This window comes from Haliotis cracherodii, unplaced genomic scaffold, assembly GCF_022045235.1.
Source record: "Haliotis cracherodii isolate W230 unplaced genomic scaffold, xgHalCrac1.p SCAF_11, whole genome shotgun sequence".
NCBI lineage: Eukaryota > Metazoa > Mollusca > Gastropoda > Lepetellida > Haliotidae > Haliotis > Haliotis cracherodii.
Window position 1 is genome coordinate 47,117,820 of NW_027266266.1, and position 7,491 is coordinate 47,125,310.

Consider the following 7,491-nt stretch of genomic DNA (forward strand, 5'->3'; position numbering starts at 1 on the left):
GTCTTGAATCTTGAGATGGCTCACTTGGCATGGCAGTTGTCTCACATGACTCTTCAGTTGTAGGTGCAGCAAGCACGGCCAGTAGGTCATCTTCACTCTGAAGCTGTGTGATAACTTCGTGAGGCAGATTGAGGATGTCAAATCAACAGTATTTTAATCTCATTTCTGTCCTATGTTTTGATTACAGTTAAGACTAATTGTTAAGTTAAGTGAAAGGTATTCCCTATCATGTCAAATAAATTTTCCTTCTCGAAGTTTGACCATATGAGAGCCTCAAAAAGTAATTTCAGCGAATATGTCTAACAAACTTGATGTTAAATCAGGGAATATGTATCATACCTGAAAATTTTAGGGATTATGTATATTCCCTGAGTGAATCAGACATTACATATATTCCCTGAAACATAAATTAATATATGTTTAAATCTTTAGTGTTAGTTAGTCTGGTATTCCGACAGCATCTCTATGTACAGCAGCAAGAAAGATACGCCTACTTGCTCGGCTTGACTTGTAGTAGTTGAGTTGGACTCTCCGCTCGACATATTCCTAAGAGTAATTGTATTTGTTTGTTTTATTGCCGAGTAAAGAAGTTTAGACTTAGATATTCCAGCTATATGACGGCGGTCTGTAAATTATCAAGTCTGGACCAGACAATCCATGAACATCAATCCACGCAATTGGGATCGATGACATGCATCAACCAGGTCAGCGAGCCTGGCAACCCGATCCCGTTTGTCGCCTTTTACGACAAGCATAGTCGCCTTTTATGGCAAGCATACGTCCATATTACAGTAATCTGGTTGGGTTAAAACACCGGTTCTGTAGATATGTGTTGTAAGCATGTGTGTTTCGGTTTTGTTATTGCTTTGGGGTCATTTAACAGCTTATTATTCGTGTTACTAGTGTGCGTCTCTGAAATGTATCTACAAGGTAAAAATAAGTATATGTCGTCTTTGTCATCAGTAAGGATAAGATTAATGGATGAACAACTTCTTTATTCCAATAAGAAGCGACGTTTGGGTGTAGGCTCTAACACCGTTGTCAAGCAAGTGTTCAGAAGATCCAAATATTGGAATCAAACCTCGGGCTGCACCTCGTGTTCACCAAGTTTGAATAATCTTAGCAGTGTTTTGAAGTTATAGGTCACTAAAAACAATGTCATCGTAAGGACGGACCGAAGTCCAAGGTATAACTATATACCCCGCCCTAATATATTCGCTATCGCATTATGGAATCTGCTTTTACAAGAAAAATCTTATGACAATGGAAATAGTTTTATTGCTTGAATTTAGTTTCCATTCATTCACTGTTTCGCACCCAATAAAAGTTATTTTCTTTAAAACTCATTTGGGTGTTTCTCTCATGACTGTTCTGTAATACTTATCTTCAAATATGTGATATTGCTCTAATTTGCTTGTGACGGATAGCAATTCGCTGCGTACAGTTACCTCCCTAAGCCATGCTGTGATGTAATGTAACACTTGATCTGTAAGCATCAAACCTTTGCTCGTTGGTTTCACACCCTGAAATATTATACATACTGTTCAGAGCGGCGTTGAACCTCATAGGTTGCTGGAACCATCATGTTTAACAGTCATACATCTTCGAGTCCTCTAACGTCGTTCAGTAGTTGCATTGGGGGCACGGGTTGCCCAGTCGTCTAAGGCGCCGCGATTCGCCGTGCAGAGTTACGTCCCTTGGGTACGCCAGAAACTTATGGTTGTGGGTTCGAATCCCGGTTCGCCCTGATATGTTTCTTGGTTTGTTAGCACCATACCCGTGCTCGTGGGTTTCACCGAAGTGGTAAACGTCTGAGACCAGCATAACTTCGGGCTTTCCTTCCACATTTAGCTGACAAGCCGTGATATAACTGGAATACTGTTAAAAGCGGCGTTAAACCCAACTCACTCACTTAGTAGTTGCATTGTGCAAATTAAACCCATTAAGGTGTCACTGTCACTCAGAAGGAAATACTTCTGTTGGGTTCCTCCATTATGAACAAACCCACATTACAAAAGTGCTTGACTTGCCTCCAAATATAGCATGTGTTGTCCTAATTCATTATGATAATAGAGCTCCTTTTGAGCAATTGTGTTTTGACTCGAATGTTTCTATCTTAATTGGGTTATTACATTTTTCATTGGGTAACCAATATTTTTTCACTCATCTTTTTATCATTTTATTACGTTTTTCCCAAAATGAGTAGGCATTTTGAGATTTTTTTAAAAATGAAATAATGTTTTAGATGTGTTGTAGTCCTTATATGAAACTCTTATTCAGTAACCCATGCAAACAAACAAACAAACAAACAAAACTCAATCCAATAATCTTTCACAATTGGTACTAATATTCTCGTCCTGAAAACGTCTCATAGCCACTGGTTGCAACGAATTCTGGTCTCCGTCAATAATGAAAGTATCCCACGACTGTTAGATCGGGAAAATGCAGTGATGACACTACGATGTCTTGCGTCAATGCCGTTTATTCAGTTACATTCAATTACAGACATGTACATGCGTACATTAGAGCACGTTCCCTAGTAACGGGCCTTTCCCTAGTAACGGGCCTTTCCCTAGTAACGGTCCTTTCCCGTGTAACCTACCTCACTCACGTCACATGTACAATCACAGACCCTTACTTCTAGTAAAGGACCCGTGAAGATTCCGGGGTAGAATAGGTCTTCAGCAACCTATGCTTGCCGTAAAAGGTGACTATGCTTGTCGTAAAAGGCAACTAACGGGATCGGGTGGTCAGGCTCGCTGACTTGGTTGATGCACGTCATCGATCCCAATTGCGTGGATCGTTGCTCGTGATATTAATCACTGGATTGTCTGGTCCAGACTCGATTATTTACAGACCGCCGTCATATAGCTGGAATATTGCTGAGTGCGGCGTTAAACAACAAACCAACCAACCAACCAAGTAAACGAGTTATCCTCGCAACATCGCTCTTGTGAGATCTCGTTATATATTTACAAACTAACTTTACCATTTACCATATGTGTACCTGATGTACAAGATGGAGACCATGTTGAAGTAGTTGTTTTTAACGAGACTGTTTTCTTGAAATGACGTAAACACTGACGGACTACTTCCACATTCCTGGGGAAACAAGAGTTGTTTCTGATCATTTAGACCCTTTAATTCTGAACTCAGCGTTTAAGCATACATTTAGAAACTCAAACTGCATGATCGTTCACGAATATCCCCGCTACGACCCACCCAAGGGAGCAAAACGTAGAAATGCACATTCACTATCGTAGTATCAACTCGTTCCGTGTCTAGACTGACAGTCCACGTCAATCTATAAATTAACCTTTGTATTTATTTCACACATATTTATAATCACCTTTCAATGATCGGCCAACTGATCTATGTTGACCAACAGATGTAACCGCCACAGGTTCATTAACAACTTCGAAATCTCTCACGTCACGTTTATCGTGTCGGCTATTTTTACGGCTTGTACTTCATGTAAATGTATTACGACGCGCTGTCATTGTGACTCGAAACAGACCTTTCTAACCCAGTGATGATATTATTTGAATATATTTCTAGTAAAAAATTACAAAACATATCCATGTAAAGCAAGTTTTGCATACATACGCTCATGTCACCTCTCTTTTGGGGGAACTGTTCTATTCCGCCATACATCTGGTTGTTGTATGGCCGTCATTGTAAACATGAAGTCACACGTATAAACATAGCGCTTCATCCCTCTAGGTATAAAAACGTGATATAAAAACTTATAAGAATTGACTTTCACTTTGTGTGAGTTCATTGGTGTATGAACCTTCATAGAGTGAGGGCCAAACTGTATGATCGTCGGTTCTTAAACACATGTGTACTTGGCCAGTAAAAGATGGATACCATCTTGAAATAGATGTGCACTTGGCCAGTGGAAGATGAAGACCAGATGACACCGGTAGAGACGAGACTACAGGATACAGGTGTTCGTGGTCTCATACTGGTGACGACATGGATGTACCAGTTTACGGGTAGAGACGATAGCATACTGACAGGCTGTTCACGAGTCCCTGCTACTTGATCACCTTCATTCTGATTATACGACGCATCACAAACTATCACGATTCACTGTTGTTTTATATGGTACACTGTGGATATTTTTATCTGGCAGTAATTTCACGCGGACTGGAATTTCACCGAAAGCGTTGTCGAAAAATAAGAAATAAATCTTGGTCGATGACGAAGAAAAACCAATGTAAATTGTATTACTCGGTCAGTGAACATCATGTGGCGTATTTCAGGTTTATTCCTGCTTATGTTAGGATTCAAAAAATACATTCAGTTCGTGCGTACGTACCTGCTTACTTGCTTGCGTACGTGCGTGGATGTGTTTCGACTGAACGCTTACGGATATTCGGAACTTTAACTGTCGATTGGTGGAGATTGTTATTGTTATTTCACTGTGGTGAATGAGCATAGATAGAGAATAACGTCAAAACAATATCAAAGGCTCTCCAATATTTTAGGCAAGAGTTCGATGAGTGTTTAAATCAGTGCTGGCAAGATGTACATTTAATTTATAGGGGATAGTGATATTAAGGGCGACAACTCTTTAGATCATAGTTGGAAGCGTAATCCCGTGACGTAAACACATCTACTGTCAAACATTACTTTTATGCGAGTTAATTCCTTGTGACAAGGTTACTTGGCTCTTCGGCGATTATCAGTCTTGATCCAGTTCCATTGTAAAAGGTTTGCGAAAACCCAAGTCGTTTATTCTTCACAATTAAAACTCTTTCCTTGCTCGATTGTACCTTTTAAACTCATCTTCCCGAGGCAAGAGAGTTAACTGACTTTAGATCTCAGTTTCCACCTTTGCCGAACTTTGCAGGACTTACTGGGCTCGATCGTAGCATCACCAGTGGCTATTACCAGTTATTACCCACTTGGTGAAGATACAGGTGGTAAGATACTAAATCCGTACGTCACACGTGTGTCGTACAAGGTTGACCTTGTTTTATTCGTTTTGATTGGATAACCGTGACCTCTGTCACACAGGGACTACTTTTTTCATTCATAAAAAACGCGAGACCTGATTTATTTTGCAACTACAAGGCAGAACTGAAGAAATTAATGAGAACGAGAGATATTTACAAACACTTTATTAATCCAAACAAAATAGTCACACGCATCAAATTCAGTCTGCAGTATATATAAGTTACGCGTAGAGCTTCTACAGACATATAATCGAGCTATATCCATTTACTATGTACGTCTACCGATCAATAGAGCGAGGGTCCCCATGAGCCTGACGCACCCGACCACTTTCACAACTCTCAATTTGATTTAACGTAAGGATACGCGTCTTGAAATGAAGTCTGTTTAAGCTATCTGGACAGATATCTAGACTTACTTGGGATGATCCGGTTGTGCCATCAGTGTCCCCTTCGGAGCGTATTTTGTGGCGCTGTTTCGGGAGACCTGTGTTGTTCATGAATGAACGTACACGACTGCACGAACAGTTCTGATACAAATCATTCGAAAACTCCGTGGAAGTGTGCCTAACTTCTGATTTTGTGGCCCCAAACATCCCAAATGTGAATAATAACATTCACTATCTCTTGCGTAAAAAGCTGTGAGTAGATCACGGTTGCCTTTTCTTATTCCGGTGGTGACCTTGCCCTTCGATCGTTCGAAGCTGTAACTGACATGCAAGGAGACTTGAGTTTGTTGATTTTCACGTCTTCAGGTACAATTAACATGAATGTCTTTGGCGAACACTCTGATTTCCCTCTTCCAAAATGGTACGAACATGATATAAATTCAGCTGATAGATCAAGGAAACCGAACCAGTTTGATTGCACAGACGGGACACCGGCACACGTCACGCAAGCACGTCAGACTCGCTTTCGCTCGGTCAGACACCATAGAAAGTTCGCTCGTTTCGTAAAAATGGTATCTAACAAGAACGAGTGTAGTATTCTCTATTTATGTCCCTACTAAGCCTCTCCTATGGACCAATCAGATTCCACCTCTTGTATCACTTGCGTTTGCTTCACACAAAATGGTGGCGCCCAGTCAGGATGATCTGATTGATAATCAAGATCTATATTGTGATAAAATGTGTCTTACATCGCGAAATGCATCAAACAACGTGAGCATCTTGATTGAAAACATGAAAAGATTTGGAAAATATCTGCTGACAACTAGTTTGCGGTGTACAAGCTTTGCAAATCCTGCAATCGACCGAAATCTGCACGACAGTTTACGAACCAGATTTCTATTTCGGTGCGCGATTTTGATTGTGCTATGCATCATTAGTCCATCCAAAATGTAACTCCATAATACCAGCCTAGTTCAGCAAGGGTGGAAACTGGACGTTTATAGTCAGTTTACTCTTTTGCCTCGGGAAGATGATTAAACTTTGCTTACACATTGTTGCGACTCTAGTGGATACAGCGTCTGTCCGGAGAGCGTAAGGTCATAGTGAATATAACAGCCTTGCCAGGTCGATCCGCGCCATGCCAAAAGACGTTAAACGATGGTAGTTGTCGTTGTTGTTGCCCTGCCTGGTGCTCGGCATTAAGAGCAAAGAAACAAGGACTGGTCGGGCCTGGGTCAGTATACTGTGTGTGAATGGGGTATCTATGTTAAACTGCGGCATGGTATCTTCTAAAAAGATACTTTGTCATGAAAAACCTTTGTCTGAACAAACAAAATTGTTCGCTGCCATGCTTTCAGACATCTTTTTTAAAAAGCAATTGTCAAAGGAAAATCATTTGGACGGACTCTTGTATGAAGGCAGTGATTCAGGTCTCAGATGTTTACCACTTTGGTGAAACCGACGAGCACGAATATGGTGCTGTCAAACAAAGAAACAGAATGAAGGCGAAACGGGAATCGAACCCACAATCTGGGGTGCAAAAGCGAAATGCAGCGCCTCAGACGATACATATTCGCATATATCCGACCGACCCATACTGTAATACAATAATAAAAATAAATGCTCGAAACGAAGCAAGTCTAGATATGAGCCAACTTTCTCACTGGGGCTCCTTTTCAAAGTAAATGGAGTTGTTTCTATGAAAGTTACTTATTTTCAGAGACTAAACGTTGGTCTACATTATGAGTTATAAGTCGATCTGTACAAAAACATCACACCAGTTGCCCCGATGGATCGGTTGACAACGAATTTATTTCACCGACATTCATGTATAGAGGGCTCCGTCCTTTGGGCTAAATATAGTAACATTACCCACAAGCCCGTGCGGCGCGACATGTTGGTAGGCTCGCGTTACTGTCTGCTATCGGCGGCCATCATCTAATCCAAGCAAATATTGTTGAAAACGCACTGTGAATGCTTTGAGCAACTGTTTTTGGTGACTATCAAGATATCGTACGTCATGGAGAAGTATGTGGATTCCTTAAACAAACAAGCACATGCGAGGTATTTGGAAAAGATTGCATTTATCGGTAAACAGGACCCTTACCAGATTGATGAAAAAGAATGGAGTAGAGATCACA